This window comes from Engystomops pustulosus, chromosome 2, assembly GCF_040894005.1.
Source record: "Engystomops pustulosus chromosome 2, aEngPut4.maternal, whole genome shotgun sequence".
In the NCBI taxonomy this organism is placed as follows: Eukaryota; Metazoa; Chordata; class Amphibia; order Anura; family Leptodactylidae; genus Engystomops; species Engystomops pustulosus.
In genome coordinates, this window is record NC_092412.1 from 33,475,338 (window position 1) to 33,493,285 (window position 17,948).

At 45.5% G+C, this 17,948-nt stretch overlaps 1 long non-coding RNA gene across 1 annotated transcript; it reads right to left on the minus strand.

Moving 5' to 3' along the window:
* Positions 1 to 12,955: 12,955 nt before the first annotated feature.
* Positions 12,956 to 15,848, minus strand: LOC140116447 (uncharacterized). The gene is made up of 5 exons (XR_011852758.1): positions 15,790 to 15,848; positions 15,624 to 15,701; positions 14,442 to 14,489; positions 14,267 to 14,350; positions 12,956 to 13,256 (listed from the first exon to the last, which is right to left on the minus strand). It is a non-coding gene; the product is annotated as an uncharacterized lncRNA (long non-coding RNA).
* Between the last annotated feature and the right edge of the window lie 2,100 nt (positions 15,849 to 17,948).

The following is a 17,948-nucleotide window of genomic DNA, read 5'->3' on the forward strand; positions in this document are numbered from 1 at the left end:
AACTCGGCCCATCTGTCGCCGCCATGCTGGAGACCTGAAAATGCAATCATAGCAGCGCAATATGGATGCCCCATTCTGTCGCTCTTAATCATGGAACCATTTCCGTAAAAACAATTAAAAATAGAACCACTATGCTATTCCATTATTCCTAGGTGAAATATTCAAACGACCCGTCCTGCTTTGAAAATTATAATTTTTTCAAAGTAAACGCTTCTGGCCCCCAGGCCCATTTTGGTTGGGGAGGAGCCGAGAGACAGGGGCTTGGACAGGCGAAAGCTCGCCTGGCAGTGGACCGCCAGCTCCATCCCAAGATTAGGCAGCCTCAGAGGCATCCATGCATGCTGCCCCTGCTGTTTCCTGTCCATTTTGCCTCCACGATCCTCCACAGCGTCCAAAAATGTCTCATTTCAACTCTCTATACCCCAGACGCTGGAGCACGAGAGGATATGCAGCACATCATCCCCTTATCAAACGAGCTGTGTCAGGCAGAATTTTCAGGTGTTTCACCAGATACATAGTGGAACTCGGCCCATCTGTCGCCGCCATGCTGGAGACCTGAAGTTGCAATCATAGCAGCGCAATATGAATGCCCCATACTGTCGCTCTTAATCATGGAAGTCGCCTCCATGGCTGCCGCCACATGTCGTCCCCTTATCAAAAGAGCTGTGTCAGGCTCATTTTTCGGGTGTTTCACCAGATACGTTATGGAACTTGGTCACTATGTCGCCACCATGCTGTGTTATCGACTAAATATACCGTCAACCTTTTGTTCACATAGGAAATCATTTCACCTCCTTTGGTGAAACCTGAGTCCATTTAGGGTATGTCGCCATGAGACTCTCTAGCCTGCCACTGCTGCCGCTGCCTCTGCATGCCGTCCCCTATAGTGTCAGGGTCAATTATTGGATGTTTTAGATGCTATCTAGCCTCATTCGGTCACTCTGTCATGGCCATGCTGTTGCCCATAATTTTGGCATAATGGTGCGATTAAGCAGCCTCAGAGGCATCCATGCATGCTGCCCCTGCTGTTTCCTGTCCATTTCCGTGGTGTTTCCATCCTTTTCTGAGGTTCCCAGGTGTTTGGCCAAGCTTCCCTGTGCAGAGCCTTGGTCCCCTTGAAAAATGCTCGAGTCTCCCATTGACTTCAATGGGGCTCATTATTCGAGACGAGCACTCGAGCATCGGGAAAAGTTCGTCTCGAATAACAAGTACCCGAGCATTTTAGTGCTCGCTCATCTCTAGTACTAGCTGCACTACTAATGGCAGCAAGCCCAGCCACAGGCAAACCAAAAAAAAGTAAAATAAAACGTTATTGTAGCCCTAAGAAGGGCTGTTGGGTTCTTGTAGAATCACTCCTGCCTAGCACTATCTAATAGAACAGCCTAACGCTTTCCCTGACCAGCAGCAGCTCTCTCCCTAGCGGCATCCAGACAGAGAATGATGCGAGCAGCGCGGGCAGGGGCTAGTCTATTCCAGGGTCACCTGATCAGGCCAGCCAACCACTGCTATCGACGTGTAAGGGTACCACGTCATGCTGGGTGGAGTGCAGAGTCTCCTGGCTTGTGATTGGCTCTGTTTCTGGCCGCCAAAAATCACAACGGCGGGAGATGCCATTTTCTCGAGCGGGCGAAGTATTTACCCGAGCAACGAGCAGTTTCGAGTACGCTAATGCTCGAACGAGCATCAAGTTCGGACGAGTATGTTCGCTCATCTCTAATTCTAACTAATCAGAATTCATTTAGAAATTCAGGAAAACTTCAGTTATGCACAAATCCAAAATTTACGGTGATTCGTGTGAATATTTTTTTTCACCTAAATTAGCAAAATGTCCGCGAGCACAAGGCAGAGAACTCTGGGAAGGTGAAAGGAACACCCTTGATCACATGTGCAGACATGTAAGCCAATCAGCTACACTTAAAATACATTTGGTTCTATAAAATACAGTTCTATTAGTTCATTTAATAACGTTAGTATAATAAAGTTGAGGGAAAGGGGAAAAGGGGATTTTATAAGTTACAGCAAGTAAGATATATTAAAAGACGATGAATAAAAAATACATAAAAACAACAAGATACAGTCAATGTGGTTGTTTTTTTAAAACTGACCTGTGTTTTAAAAAAACAACCACATGTAGAACCAAATGTATTTTAAGTGTAGCCATAGAACCCTAGTAATGATTTTATGAATGAACCACAATACTACAATGTTTATGTTTACATCTTTGACGTCAGAGCATCAGCATCTCGCGCCAAAAATTACCTTTATAAACCATATGTTCTTCCACTACTCTGAAGCTATATGTAACTGATGAAGAGCCTAGTACAGGCTCGAAACGCGTTTTACACAGCTTAACAATAAAACTAATTGTATTAATAATACTACTAAACGGAGTTATTGGCACCGATGACCAACCTGGAACACACCACAACCAACTGATAAACCGAACGGGGTGAGGACTCCCCACCTCGTTACCCAGGACGGCCGCGCTCAAACGTGTTGTACCGATCGTACAACATAGAAAGGTGAGCACCATTCTAAAAACACCTTGTTTTTACTGTTAAAACGTTTTTCACACATTGCGGCGCCCGTATCGACTCTTTTTTTCTATATCTGTTTCCAGTGTCTAGCTTCTTGTACTCCGTAGCTGCTGGAGCGATTTTTTCTCAAAGTCCAGGGTGTCAGTTTTTGGGGTTCTGTATTCCCCAAATTTTGAGTGTTTTTTGTTGATACAGTAGATATCAAGTAATCTGTGTCAAATCAACATAGTTGCTCTGGTGTTTTTTCTCAAAAGCCAGGGTGTCAGTTTTTGGGGTTCTGTATTCCCCAAATTTCAAGTGTTTTTGTCGATAAAGTAGATATCAAGAAATCCATGTCATATCCACATAGTTGCCTGAGTGATTTTTTTCTTAAAGTTCAGGGTGTCAGCTTTTGGGATTCTGTATTCCCCAAATTTCAAGTGTTTTTTGTTGATAAAATAGATATCAAGAAATCCGTGTCAACTCCACATAGTTGCTAGAGTAATTTTTTCTCAAAGTCCACGGTGTCAGTTTTTGGGGTTCTGAATTACCCAAATTTCAAGTGTTTTTTTGTTGATAAAGTAGATATCAAGAAATCAGTGTCAAATCAACACAGTTGATTAACCAGTATGTCAGACAGAGAGGTGGCAGGTGGAACAGCCATAGGTCACAGCACAGTAAGGGGAAGTCGCAGAAGGGATGACTCTGTGAGGCCAGAACTGCGGGTGTCATCTAGCGGCAGTGTGTTGATTAACAACCCAAAGGTTCTCGATTGGTTGACTAGGTCATCCACTTCCTCCCAAACATGACAACCCCAGCCTAGAGTCCGTGGGTTCGGCAGATACAATCCTTAGTTGGCATGGACAAGGAGCAGTTCAGTGGTCCTCACCTGTCCTCAACCAGCCTCTATCCTGTGCATTTCCCTCAGTCAGAGATCTACTAGGTGGTCTGGGCTCAGCCCCACTATACAGTGAGGACGAATTCTTTGAGGACAGTCAGCAGCTGCTTAAATGTGAAGAGGTGGGGCAGACATCTGCTGCTTCGTGCAGTAGGCAGGAAAGTAGAGATGTGGAGAGCGGTACGGGAAATTATGTTGCACTTGCATGTAGTCAGGCTGTGCCTACTGAGACCGTTGAAGAGAATAGCAGTGACAGGGAAACACAAATCGATGATGATGTAGCCAATCGCACTTGGGAGCCGGGTGAAGCCAGGGCTTCATCAACAACGTCAGGAGAAGAGGGTTTCAGCTTGAGCGTCAGGCAGCGAGGTAGTCAGAAAGTCGCTACTGTGGACGTGAGTCAGCAGGGTGGCAGCAGTGCAAGGACGGGAGCCAAAGGGCCGTGGGGTACAAAACCCGCTTCACAGATTGAAGTAAGGAATGGCACAGGGGCTCAGCAAAGCAGCGGTGTTAGTAGTCACTCAGTGCATAGTGTTGGCGAAAAAAATACCTACTCGGTGGTGTGGCAGTTTTTTGTTAAGACACCAGAACAGAGAAAAGCCATTAATGATTTTTGTAACTTAGATGTCAGCCACTAGCTGCTCATGCCTTACACCTGCAGTTTGCACAGGTCCTTTGAAGAAGCCATATTATTTGTCACCAGGACTACGGGATGAATAATGTCATCCACTGCTTCATGTCCTGGAACAGATGCTGCAAAATCTGTCTAGTCAGGGCACTGGAGAAGTGGCGACTACATCTCATGGCCACATGAGTCCAGTGGAGGCTGAACTGGAGGAGGAGGACATTGGAGCACAAGCAGAGTCTAGTGAAATTAATGTTTTGTTTACTCAGATGAAAGGAGAGGAGGAGCAGGAGCATTCGGAGGAGGTAGAAGACAGATTGGAGATGGAGGGCGGGAGTCCCTCAGAGTCTCTTGTGCAGATGGCCCGCAGCATGCTGCTTAGCCTAACTAGTGACAGCCGAATAGTCAACATCCGCCATAGGGATTACTTTTGGCTCTCCACCCTCTACAACGCTCGCTACCGGTCCAAAATGGGTGCCTTTTTTGCTGCTGCTGCTGAGAGGGAGCAACAACTGCCATACTATAGAGAAATACTGTGCAGACAGTTGGCAGCTGCCTATGTCCGCCATTGTCCATCCTCTGTCAGGTCTGACCAGGTGATTCCTGGAGTCATCGCTTATGTACTACTGCCACGGCTGCTGTAGGGAGATGGGGGGAGGGGTAGGAGCAGTAGCAGCTTCATCAGCAACAGCTTAAGTCTGGAGTCCTTAATGAGCAGCTTCCTTCACCTGCCTAGTAAGGAGGGTAGCCGCTACCAGCAGCAGCAGGACATGCAGCAGATCCTGCATCAGCAGGTGGTGGCTTACTTGGACAGGACTCTACCACCCCAGGTAGAGGATTCCCTTGACTACTGGGCAACCAAACTTTATGTGTCGATGCAACTTGCGGAGTTTGCAGTAGAGAAGCTGTCCTGTCCGTAGTGGCATCAGAGTGGGTGTTCAGTGCAGCGGGGGCCATAGTTACCCCAAGGAGAACCTGCTTGTCCAGCCATAATGTGGCAAGACTAACCTTTGTCAAGATGAATCAGGCGTGGATCAGCCAGGATTTCAACACACTAATGCCTTATGCATCAGATTAGATCAGCCATGACGCCTCCTCCAAATGTTGAGAAATGAGTCTGGATTCTAACTACCTGCCTCAGCCACTATTCTGATGCTGCCATCTGCCTGATGCCACACATCTGCCTCCCACCATCTTAACCAGGGACTGGAATTGTCACCCACCTCCACACTCTGTCATTGTGCCACTTTATGGCATACCATGTTGCTGCCACCTCCACAATTTGTCATCGTGCCACTCTGGCCAACCATGTTGCTGCCACCTCCAGAAGCTGTCATTGTGCCACTCTCGTATCCTCCTGCTGCTGCCACCACCTCCACACTCATTATGCTACCGCCATAATTTGTCATTGCGTCACTCTGCAGCCTACTCATGGTGCTGCCAACTGACCGCTGTCCCCCTGGAACACCCTGTGATTTCCATAATGCTGTTTTCACCTCCCACCACTCTATGATGTTGCCACTATGATTGGTTTTTCCCTTCATTTCATCTGTCAGAAGGATTAAAAAGCTTCAGGATTGATAGCCAAAAGCAGGAGTGGATACAGAGGACATGCAAATATCCCATTTACTGGTCATCTCTATTTTGGATCAACTCCTGTTTGACGGTTGAAAAGAAGTGCAAAATGATCAGTGACGTCAATGTAAAATTACTGTCGATACCCTCTCCACTCTTTTGGGGGGTTTCTACATGTATCTGCGTTTAACAGAACAGGTTCTGTCGTAATCTATGAAATCATCTGATGTCAGTGTAAAAGGAGTGCACTCTTTGATGTTATAGTGGGATTTTGGCCCTCAGCTCGGTCCTTTGGAGCTGGCACAGACGTTACCTTGTCAGGCTGCATTCCCGCTTCACATATTTGGTCACTTCACTTACCTTTAGGTGCCCATGGAATTGAAGAGTGAAGTGATTGTAAGGGTGGCGGCTGCCATGTGCATGTCCTACTAAAACACAGCATTGTTTGAAGACGAAACCACGCTCCCAATGCATAATTGAGCATGGCACAACGTTCTACAACACCCTATAAGCTCTCTGCAGCCTGTCATGATTCTACATGATTCGATTTGGTTCAAAACTAATTTTAGCGCAAAATTCGGCGAACTCAGCAAATCTAATTTTTGAAACAATTGCCCATCTCTAGTAATAATGTATCCAATTGTGTTTTAATGATCTTTTATTTAAAACATCTTCATCTAACTCAGGTGACTTTTATTGGGAATATCGATGGCACAGCATTTGGACGCAGTCGACGTTTGATATTTTTATGAAAATATTGGTCGTCTGAAAAATGCTTTGCCTTGTTGGCATGGAATAAGTCAAACAATTCTTCAAGATTATGAAAATTCTCTGGTGCTTGAGAAAGCCAACGTCTAATAGTGGTCTTCTCTTTAGGACACACATGCATAATGACATTTGCATCTTTTTGTTTCCATGTATGCTGACAGCCTTTGATTATACAGGAAGGCATTTTTGCAGACAAGTTTTAATACCTGGAATAATAATAAATCAATTGCCACAGAAGGTTATAATGGCAGACTCTATGGACATGTTCAGGAGAGGCCTGGATGCCTTTCTGGAGAGAAAAAATATCACAGGTTATGGGAAAAAAACATTTATTTAATTCATATAGGTTGGACTTGATGGACTTGCATCTTTTTCCAGCCTTATATACTATGACACTATTAAAACTGTTCAAAGCAACCAATCAGAGCTCAGCTTTAATTTTATAAACTGCTGCAAGAAATGAAAGCTGAGCTCTGATTGGTTGCCATGGACAATGGGAATAATCTTGCTCACAGACACTTTTAACTAATCTCCGCCAAAGGGACTGATTGTTATGATGACCATATCACCTACATTTATAGAGAATATGTACAGAGGAGAAAATTAGCATGTGATACATTTTTTCTCCCCTCAAAGAATATAGAAAGTCCAAAAAATCACATTGTATGATTTTTGAAGAATTAGCATTTTATTATTTATTAATAAAATAGATAAAAAGAAACCTATCAACATAAATGGACCTAATAAACCACTATCAGTATGTTGTAAAGATGATGTTTCTTTCACACTCTAGCATGTTGGAATCAACAAGAATATCAACTATAAAATGAGGTGTAAATTAGTTGTACAAAAGCATGGAGGGTTGGAGTGTGTAGCATTGAAGTTCAGCTCTCCCTGCCTCAGAACGCCTCTTCTGTTGTGATTATCGTGTGGTAGACTTCTGGAGAGACGGTTACTGATGGTCCTGGAGGCATCAGATGGTAAATGAGGTATTCTGAGGCAGGGGTAGCGTGACTTTAGTGCTAATCTCTCATCCTCTTTGATGTTATGCAACCAGTTTACATTGCACTTTAAATTCTGTATGATCTCTGGACCATCAAAGAAAAATGTTCTAGAAAGTGTTTAGTGGCTTCACAACATACTGCTTGAGGTTTATGATAATCAATTTATGCTGCCAGATTACTTGTCAGTTAAGAGGGATGAGACATCCCAGGTAGTTCTTATAGCTGTGTTTTTACCCATGCCTCCATACAAATCTTCTCCAGATCTTTCACGTGTTTGAGCTGTTGCTGGGCAACATTGGCCCACATTTAATAAAGCCCCTGCACCATTTTTTTGTCTGACTGTCAGGGTTCGGGGTCAGTGAACCCGCTGGACCACCTCGGGAGATGATACTAGCCGACACCTGGGACCAGAATCTAAGTGGCACCTGGTCTTCAACAGAGCCCGCCGCAAAGTGGGATGGTCTTGTGCGGCAGAGGGCCACCAGGTCCTTCCACAGGTGCGACTAGCCCAGGGTGGCAGCCAATGTCGAGGTACAGAGTCAGTGTTCAGGCTCACAGTCAGGTACAGGCACGTAGTCAGGGCTGGCGGCAGAGATGCAAGGTCACAGGTCAGGCCCGAGGTCACAACAGGAAATCAGGAAAGGCAGGAAACGGGAAACAGGGACTAGGAACGCAGGAACACACAGGGGAGCTTTCTCTAGGGCTAATGAGTGCAAAGATCCTGCGGGGAGTGAAGGGAGCCGCTAGTCTTCATGGGAAACCCAGAAGTGGTGGGCTGGCCCTTTAAACCTCCGAGTGCCACCGCGCGCGTCCTGGAGAACAAAAATGGGCACGTGGAGAAGTGAGTTAGGAGTGGGGACCAGGGCAGCGCCACAGAGAGGGGCACAAGGGTGCCCACCATTCATGACGGATCACAGAGGCACCCGTGACAGTACTCCCCTTCGGCCTACCATTCTTCTTGGTTCCAAGAAACCTCTGGAGGAGACTTCGATCCAAGATATTCTCTTTGGGCTCCCAGGATATCTCCCCAGACCTGAAACCCTTCCAGTCTACATGGAAGAACTGTTTACCCCTCACGGTCTTCATGTCCAATACCTCCTTGACTTCGTAGACATCAGTAGAGTCACCCTCACGAGCAGGAGAAGGAGAATGTTGAGAGAACTGGTTCAAGATGGTTTCAGGAGGGAGACACGGAAGGAGTTCGGGATGCGCATAGATAGAGGAAGGCATTACTTGGGACCAAGGAATCAGGGACCAAGCTTGTAGCTAGGTATCTTCAGGTGGACGTATCTGTCATCTGGAGAGAAGACAGGAGGAGTCCTACGCTTCTTATCAGCCTGGGTCTTGGTGTGATCAGTGGCTCGGATGAGAGACTGGCGGGTTTGTTTCCAAATGAATTTGAGCTCCTGCACCAGGTCCTCTACCGCAGGGACATAAGAGGGAGTGGACGGTGGGCGAGGAGGTCAGGTAATTCGTCCGTTGACAATAAAGAACGGAGCTGCTCCAGCAGACCTAGAGTCCAGTGTGTTATAGGAAAACACATGGTAGCAGATCAGTCCAGTTATCTTGAGGGGCTGAGACGGAGTGCCGGATGTAATAGCCCAAAGTCTGATTCGACCTTTCTACTTGTCCATTCGACTGAGGGTGATGAGGCAGAAAAAAAATCCAGATTTACTTGCAGCTGGTTACACAAGGAACACCAGAACTTGGATAATTACTGGACCCCTCGGTGGGACACAATGGGGCAGATTTACTTACCCGGTCCATTCACGATCCAGCGGCGCGTTCTCTGCGCTGGATTCGGGTCCGGCCGGGATTCATTAAGGTAGCTCCTCCGCCGTCCACCAGGTGGCGCTGCTGGGCTGAGTGAAGGTAAGTGCAAGTTCCGCGACAGATTTATTTTTTTAAATGCGGCGGTTTTACCAAATCCGTCAGGTTTTCGTTCAGCCACACCCCCCGATTTCCGTTGTGTGCATGCCAGCGCCGATGCACCACAATCCGATCGCGTGCGCCAAAATCCAGGGGCAATTCAGGGGAAATCGTCGCAAATCGGAAATATTCGGGTAACACGTCGGGAAAACGCAAATCGGGCCCTTAGTAAATGACCCCCAATGTGTTGCGGAAGTCCATGAAGTCGGAAGATATGTTGGAAGAACAAATTGGCAAGCCGTGGAGAAGTCAAAAGACCTGGAAGGGAAACAAAATGGGACATTTTGGAAAACCGGTCAGTCACCACCCAGATGACAGTATTTCAGGAGAAGAGAGAAAGATCAGTGACAAAGTTCATAGCCAAGAGAGACCATGGTACCAGTAATGAAAGTAACAGTCCAGCCGGTTTTAGACAAGAGGCTGGACTGCACAGGAGGAGCAGTATCCCACAAAATACCTGAAGTTTTTGACCAAGTCTGGCCTCCAGTAGTAGCGTGAGATGAGGGCCACAGAACATTGCACCCCTGGGTGCCGACCCAATCGCGAAGAATGTCCCCAAATCAGAATTCTCTTCTGGTAGAGCAGGTCTGATATACGTTTTGCCGGGAGGTAGCTGCCGAAGATCCACCGGAGCTGCAACAACAAGTTGTTCAGGAGAGATGATATGACGAAGAACTGGCTCCTCATCAATGACATCCGAAGCATGGGACAGGGCATCAGCCTTTAAATTCTTTTCCGCAGGATGGAAGTGGATTAACAGGCTGAAGTGTGAGAAGAACAACGACCAACAGGCTTGCCTGGGATTCAGGCGCTGGGCTGTCTGGAGGTACACTATGTTCTTGTGGTCTGTGTACACACAAACGGGATGGAGAGCCCCCTTCAATAGATACCACCACTCCTCCAGAGCAAGTTTGATGGCTAGTAGTTCTCTGTCATCAATAGAATAATTTCTCTCTGCAGGATAAAAAGTCCTGGAAAAGAAACTGCAAGCGAGAGTACGGCCCTTAGGCACCTTTTTGGATGAGAACTGATCCAGCTCCCACGGAGGATGCATCCACCTCAAGATAAAAGGGTTTCTCAGAGTCTGAGAGCCTAGTGAAAACAGGAGGCGAGGCAAAGGCGGACTTCAACCTAGAGAAGGCCTCTTCAGCTTCAGAGGGCCAGGCATGGGGATTGGCACCTTTCTTGGTAAGTGCCACGATGGGAGTGGAAAAATGCGGATAATAGTTAGAAAAACCCAGGAACCTTTGTATGGCTCGTAGACCTTCTGGTCACTGAAGAACTGCAGACAGTTTAGCATGATCCCTCTGCAGGCCTCTATCAGAAATAATTTGGCGAGGAAAGGAAGGCTCCGCTGGTGAAACTGACATTTTTCAAGCTTGGCGTAGAGATGATTAGCCCGTAGCCAGCCAAGAACTTCACATACGTGTCATTAATGGGTCTCAAGGTCTGCAGAATACACCAAGATGTCGTCCAGGTAGACTTCAACACACGTATAGATAAGGTCTCTAAAATTGTCATTCACAAACTCCTGAAAGACAGCAATGGCATTACAGAGTCTGAATGGCATCACTATATATTCAAAGTGTCCATCACGGATGTTGAACGCCGTTTTTTCATTAGTCTCCCTTGCGGATATGGACAAGGTTGTAGGCCCTACGGCGATCCAGCTTGGAGGACACATTGGAACCGAGCAGACGGTCAAAGAGCTGTGTAATCAACGGCAGGAGGTAGCGGTTTTTAACCGTGACCTTGTTACTGCGGAAGGCATTGTGGCAACTGCAGACAGGCATTGTGACTGCTGGCTACTGAGGACAGGCTCTATGGCTACTGGGGGTATTACTGGACACTTTTGGCAGGCACTTATGCTACTGAAGACAGGCTCTGTGACTACTGGCTACTGGGAGAAGGCTTTGTGTTGCAGCTACTGGGAGAAGGGTGTGGCTGAAGCTACTGGGGGCAGGCTCTGTGACTGCAGGCTACCGGAGGCAGGCTCAGTGTTTACTGGCTACTGAGGTAGGTACTGTGACTATTGGCTTCATGGGGCCACATGCATTTCTATGGACAATACGTCCAACCATTTATATTGCCTTTGTTAGAACCGTACCTATACTGGCCGTAAAAAAGTATAGAGCATGTCCTATTTTCTGCCGTAGATCGGTCCCGTACGCTCAATAGAATTCAATGGGAACGTATAAATACGGCCTATATACGTGCTGCATTAGGTTGTGCACCGTAAGCTGCCGTATATATGTATCCAAGGTGACCAGAATCAGGGGATTCAGACCTTCCTGTCCTGGCATTTCTGTCTATGGAGCGGCTACTTGCCATAGTTCAGGCGAATCCCATTTTGTGGGATGAGCAGGATAAAAGTTAAAAAGTGGGAAGAGGTGATGAAAAAATTGATTGATTTCTTGCTCCTCCAACACCACCGCCACGACAATATCCCACACCCCTGCAGAGACGGCAGCGCAGGCCACCACAGCGGAAGACAACAATCGAGAATTCTGCTTTAATAGAAGTCTTTGAGCAATTGCGCCAGAGGGAAGACTCCGCAGAGTACGTGTAATTAAGGGCACTGCTGCTAAAAAAATTGCTGATGAAGATCACGCTAATTGCAAGGCGGCACTTTTTGCCATTTTGCAAATCTTCAAAAAAACTGATTAACAATACAAAAATTAGGTGGGTCTATTCCTGGACCGGCACCGTGGGCGTGTTGGAGGCCTACTACCACCCAGCCCTCCACGGTCTTCTAGATTCTACCACAGTTTTGAAGGCCCATCACAGGGGGAATATCTAGGGAGTCTTTTTCCTTTATGTATATAGTTTTAAAATTTCTGTTAATTAAAAGTTTAAAAAAATTAAAAGTCTACTTTGTTTTATTTTGGAAATAGTTATTTGAAAAGTACATGAAATCTACACCTTGATTATACTTGGGTTTACCCCCAAATCCAAGTTCAGCCCAATGCACAGTAATGGGCCTAACTTGATGAGACGCCTACAGAACATGCGAGAAATGGTTCTGAACGGGTCTGAAGTACCTCTATACCCAATTAGACCCATTCTTTGCATTATCTGTAGGAATCTAAGCACTGACACCGCCAACGTTCATCAAGTTAGGCGTCATACTGTGGATTGGGTCGAACTTGGATTGAGGGGAAAACCCCATTATAGAACAGACAAAACATATAGCTTTACAGAACTGTGTTTAGCCATTCCGGAGCAGTGGTGCAATACTACTGGTTGTGCACAGTTCGGTGGTAGCGAGTTCCTTTGTCATACAGAAATATATTGCAGAGACATTCCCCTTACCAGACTATGAACCGGGCCGGGATTATTCAACTATGCAATTCTGGCAAGTCTGATTGGGGAACAGGGGAATTGTCCCTGCATAATATATATGTATAATGCAGTGAGTTGCAACCCCACCAGTCTGTGCCGCCCGTGTCATTGAGCAATCATACTGCAAGGATACACAACCTGCACACCCTTGTGTGTACATTGAAATAATCCCTCATTCTCCACCCCCACACCCGACAAAACACGATACACACATTTTTAAAATACATTTATTTAAAGTTTTCACCAAATGATGAGGTCTTGGTTAACTCCTTTGACTCCTTTTTATTTTGTTGCGCAGAATCAACAAATTAAAAAGGGGTCAAAGAAGTATTAAGCTCACAACCCGCGTCAAGGGGCCCCATCTCTTGCGAGCCCCTACACTAACTACCAAAACAAAAAAGGTAAAAAATAATAAAAAACTAATCTAATAGTCCAAAACCCCCATGTCCACTGATAGCATCCATCTGCCAGGGAACTGCACCCTGATGAACAAACAGTCCAGCTGCTCCGGGTCGTCTTTGGAGAATGTTGTCCAGGGGGATAGCTCTCATTCGCTCCCAGGTCGTATCAAAGCAAACGAGTTACCAGTGGCAAGAAACCTAAAAAAGATAATGGAAAAAAAAATTATTTAAAGAAACATTATAACTTGAAATTATAAAATGTATATACTAGCAAAAAGCCTACCGCAGTGTCACCATGAGCCATTCCTCAGGTGTGACGGACCACCTCATGTTGGTATCGTGTTATCGGAGCCCCGATTGCAGTTACTCCAAAAGACGGTCAAACGCGGTGACAGTCATCCGAACATAGTGAAACTTGTCCGGATGCTGCCGCAGATCATCGTACAAGTTACTGAAATGACCCCTCCTAGGCCGCTCAGAGAAAATGGAATGAACCCAAAACCGCCTAGTCCTCTGCAGCTCCTATCACAAGGGCCCAGTACAGGAGCAGATCATCTACAGGATGGTACGACATCGCGAGAGGTGACATTAGAAACCACAGCAAGAAGCAGCAATGGAGTCTAACCTCGCTCTCAAAAAAGAGAAAATGGAGTCTGTGCCGGTCAGGTGACTAAATTTGGGGTTGGGCAAGCTTTTGTCATCATTTGTCATTATTTGTCATTTTATACAGACACAGTAAAGATACGGTAACATACGTGCACATACGGATGAAAAACGACCCGCATATATGGACAATACAGGACAGGAGAAATCATACGGTACGGCGGGCATATGTCGGCCCCGGGGGAGAGGACGAAGGGAAGAGAGCTGCTCACCCTCGCCCCTCTCCATAGGAATACACAGCCCACGGCGCCGTATTCCCTAGAAAGATAGGACTTGTCCTATGTGCGCCGCAAGTCCATTGAAGTGTAAGGGGACGTATATATATCCCCCATACGTTCGTGTGAATGTAGCCTTATACTGTATATTTAAACTCAGTACTACTACTCATATCATGTATATATGGGCACAGTACTACTACTCTTATTCTGCATCTATATGTGCTGTGTTGTGTGAAATGTATAATATAACCATTACTCACTGTCATTAAGTATACCAGTCACTACAGGTTATATTGCGGTGCCTATATGTACCTGTATGGTACCTACCTCACGGTTTTCTCTGATCCAGTCTTCCAATAAATTATTATCTGGTCTTATTAGTGGTGGGAATTCCGGGGGTATAAACCACTCCTAATACAACAACAAGCAGAAGATACACAGATTACAGAAATATATCATATTATTATTACTTTACATGGTAGCAGTATAAGAAGAAACTGACCTGTGGAAGGACAAATCCAGGGTACATCCTAGAATATATTGGTGGCATCTGAAAAGAGAACATAGAAAATGTTATAGGAAATCTGTGACATTATACATATTGGGGCATCACATTGTTGGCCTTGCACCAATCAGTTGTATACTGTGCAGTGTGGCCTCTCCTTCTGGCTCTGTATACTGTGTGGAATAGCGTGGGCCACTATGCAGCGCTTCTTGTGGCAAGGCTGCTGAACCACAGGTGTTGAAAAATTGACCACACATTCAATACATGATTAACCCACTGTACTAAAATGAAGGAAGTGGGGATCTGAATATATATATATGCAAAGTCTGTGCAAAGTCTGTGCCAGGCCCCGACTATAATGTAGGGTTTATAGTAATAGTCTTCTCATATGAGAAAGTGACACCATAAGGGCCCCCTAAACCTTTTGGGGCCTGGTGGGACCGCAACCTCTGCACCCGCTCAAGTTACGCCCCTGGAAATGAATACAAAAGATAATTGGGGTCATTTACTAAGGGCCCGATTCACGTTTTCCCGACGTGTTACTTGAATATTTCCGATTTGCGCCGATTTCCCCTGAATTGTCCCGGGATTTTGGTGCACGCGATCGGATTGTGGTGCATCGGCGCTGGCATGCACGCGACGGAAATCGGGGGGCAGTGGCCGAACGAAAACCCGACGGATTCGGAAAAACCGCCGCATTTTAAAAAAAAAAGAGTTGCTAAACTTGCACTTACCTTCACTAGGAATAGGCCGGTGAACTTGAGTGCATTTAGGCGGACTTCAGCGCAGCAGCGCCACCTGGTGGACGTCGGAGGAACTACCTTAGTGAATCCCGGCCGGACCCGAATCCACCGCAGAGAACGCGCCGCTGGATCGCGAATGGACCGGGTAAGTAAATCTGCCCCAATAAGTCATTGTCAGGAGATGTAAGTAGCTAGTTACTGTCTGAGTCTGATCAGTACTGTAATCACTTACTAATCTTCCAGTATCATATGTTTGTATGATAGTAAACTATAATTTACTGTAAAGCAATGGGATTGGGGGGGCACAACATCGGCCTGCATGGGGCCATGAAATTCAGATATGGGACAGAATCCATAAACTACTTTATAAATATATGTGTGTAAATTAGGATTTTTCACTTATACAGTAATATATGTAAGGAAAGGAAGAGCAAACCTGAAATATATTCATAGGTGACTCTATATCAGGTGGTGTTTCTCCTGGATAAGACAGGTCTGGTGAGTTGTAGGGGGTCTGTTGAGACAAAATCAACCAATTAAACACAAAGCCTAAAAGTACAGACACCCAGAAGTGTAAAGGAGAAAAAAAAAGATTATATTACCGCAATAAATGGACTTGGTGGTAGACTCGCGTCTGAGGTAGAAGATTCTTCAGAACTCTGAGAATATAAAGACAATGGAGGGAGTGATGGTTAGAGTTATGTTATTATAATATTAATGTGGTAAGGGATACTGTCTATATAATAAAGTAGGTGGACTAAAGATATGGAAACATGTTCTATTCTGTTATGTCCATGAAGAGAGTGGACTGGTGACTGGTTTTATGAATACGTCATGTATTTTATATTCAATCTAATATGATGTCGATAGTATCAGAGGTTGCTTGCCACAAAAGAGCGATGGCCGGGCATTCCCATAGTATATGAAGAGTTGTACTTTTGGTTCCAAAAATTTGGGGAATTGAAGGGAAATATAAGTGAAAATCTAAGCAGATCTGTCTTTTTGGAGGTACCAGCCCTGAATGTTATCCAATGAGAAACACAACAAAACAGTCATAGCCCCAGTCCTGTATTACAGCTCAGTCCATTTAACAAACCTCATCATCCTGGTCCTTGAATCCTGCAGTAGGGTAGAGCGGTCCCACTGTATCCTCCTATAGTGAAGAGAGAGAACACAACCATCAGAAAAGATATCTATTAGGAAGAGGAAGCTGAGGTTTTATGTTGGAGAATGAGAAGGAAGCCACAAATGTAATAGATATATTTTAAACAGACAGGGACACTTACTCATAGATCCAGGCACCGTGACTGTGGCGGTCTTCTTATATTTCTTATCCATGGCCTACTTCCTTCTCATATCAACTTTTAAAATTATGCTAACGAGCAAGAATTTGAAAAGTTTCTTTTAGGAGAAAGATGGCCATGGATAACAAATATAAGACAATTACCACAGTCACACAGCCTTGATCTATGAGTAAGTGTTTATCATAATGGATTATGATGGAAGATTTTTTTACTCATTATACTTCTTGAGCATTTTAAACTGAAAAAAAGAATATAACCAGGACCCAATGGGAACTTACCGCTCAGATGCATGTATAGCTTTCAATCCGTTATCCAATGCAGTAGGGTGAAGGAAAGGCTTTGTGTGGCTGTATATACGGTGGGTAGCCGGTGGACCAGCTTTCCTTTCTTATTCTTGCGTCTCAACTGTTGTAAACATAAATGGGATAGAGAAACGTGGATATAATTGAGGGACCCGACTAGTCTCTATTATGGCCCTATGGTAACCTAACTTACCCTTATACTACCTTCAGAGCGGCAGCCCTAATCTACTGCCACCCTGATCCCTAATCTGGGTCCTGCCTAATCATAAATTCCATCTTAAAGTAGTGAACCTGCCACCAGGAATATTTAACTGGAGACAGGTTCCTGTAGCCTATGCTATGCTGATCTTAAAAATGCCTCTGTGAGCATTCTGAATAATTTCAGTTTAATGCACATTACCTGGCTTCCGGCCAGCAGCATGTGGTGAGTCACAGGGGAGGGGCAGCTATAGCCTGTGTGCCTGCTCCAGTCTTCTCCTCACTCATCCAGCCCCTCTCCCTGTCATGTGGATTGAGCAGGCATGAGGGGGAGGTTGCTGGTGTGGAGGAGAGGAAGAATGCATGAGGAGACACAGGGACAAACAAGCGGCAGCTGCCCCTTCCCAGGGACTCACCACCTGATGCTGGCAGGGAGCCAGGAAATGTGAATAAAACCTTTACCTCTGAAATGATTCAGAATTCAGGCAATTTTAAAATCAGCATAGAATAGGCTATTACAGCCTGTCACTTGCTAAAAATGACATTCCTGGTAACAAGTTTTCTTTAAGCATTTAAGCAAACAAACCCGACATGGCATTTTTCGCCAAGAAATATTGGCTAATCAGGGGATTTGCATTCACAGCATATTAAGAATTTTGATATTACGGTGGGTTAAGTGTACTACTTACACCATGACACTGAGGAAGTGGCCTATCTCATCTGACTAACGCCCTGTACCTAAAAAAAGGCCCACTTGCCACTGATTGTGAGGTAGGGCACAATGTGAGATGGGGGTCTATAGTATGAGAATGGGGCCACAATTTGAGAAGGGAGCACAAGGTGAGATGGGGTCTTAGTTTAAGAAAGAGGCCAGATTGTTAGAGGGAGGCACAATTTGTGATGGGGGTCTTAGTATGAGAGAGGAAACACATTGTAATAGGGGGGACAATGTGAGAT